This window comes from Galeopterus variegatus, unplaced genomic scaffold (genome assembly GCF_000696425.1).
Source record: "Galeopterus variegatus unplaced genomic scaffold, G_variegatus-3.0.2 Scaffold1109, whole genome shotgun sequence".
In the NCBI taxonomy this organism is placed as follows: Eukaryota; Metazoa; Chordata; class Mammalia; order Dermoptera; family Cynocephalidae; genus Galeopterus; species Galeopterus variegatus.
In genome coordinates this window covers 65,693-66,927 of record NW_007727220.1, presented here as the reverse complement: position 1 = coordinate 66,927, position 1,235 = coordinate 65,693, and positions in this window count along the sequence as shown.

Genomic DNA, 1,235 nt, shown 5'->3' with positions numbered 1-1,235 from the left:
GTGAGTGAGGCTGGCGGGGCCCAGCCACCCAGATGCCTGGAGCCCTGCTGTCTGAGCCCCACCACTGCCACTTGGCAGCCACGGCTCCTGCCACTTATCTTAGGGAGGCTCCTGGGGACACACAGCATCACAAAGAGGCAGGAAGAATCCTTAGGGTGCAGCTGTGCAGACCTCCCTGGGCCCCACAGCCTACAGGCAGACTCTGAAGGCCACCACAAGGCCCTCACTGCCAAGCTCCCCCCCAACACCCAGTCTTCCCCCTCTCCTTACCAAAGCCTTGGCTAAGCCACACACACCCTTCTTGGACCTGCTGGCCTTTGCCTGGAGTAGCACTTCCCATTGCTTGGTCCTTCCCCAGGGAGGTTGCTCCCGAGTCCCTCCTGAGTCCCCCTTCCTCACCCCCGGCACCCCTGCCCTCTGCCTGGCACTCTTGCCAAGCCATGCCACTTTTGACCCTACATAAGCTATGTGAGCGCCCTGAGGCACCCAAGCATGGCTGCTCGTGAGCCTCGCCGTCCCAGGGTGCACTAAGGAATGTGGAGACTCCTCAATTACGGGGCAGAGCAAGGCAGGGGAGGCCGTGAGCCATGGGGCCAGATGAGGGGCTGTGGCCTGTGCCATCAGACACCCAGCAGCATCCCTGCTGCCTCCAGACAAAGCCAGAGACCCAAAGGCTGCCTCTGGTCTTGCCAGAGCCTCTTAATCAAGCATCTTTCCCAATAAAACCAATTTGATTATCAGTACAAAAGACATTCGGGAATGTTCCAGCCAAACAGAAGCAAGGTTCCTCTGCCTGGGATCTAGCCAGAGTGGCGGGGCCAAGGGGGTGAGTGAGGCTGACGGGGCCCAGCCACCCAGATGCCTGGAGCCCTGCTGTCTGAGCCCCACCACTGCCACTTGGCAGCCACGGCTCCTGCCACTTATCTTAGGGAGGCTCCTGGGGACACACAGCATCACAAAGAGGCAGGAAGAATCCTTCTAGAAAGATTTGTAGTCAAAGGCATGCCTCCCCAACAAAACATCCTGCTTTTGTAAAAACTTCAACATGCCTACCAGAATCCATTGCAGGCCCAGCAGTTCTAGTCTTGTTTAAAGTTGTTTAAGGCACTTGAGTGGTTTATTAACACCACCTGGAAAAGTTTCTGTTTCCATCCTGATTTGAGGGAAAAAAATTCAGTAATACTGCAAAAAGAGTCCCCCCCCCCAAAAAAAAAGGTTAAAAAAAAGTAAATACT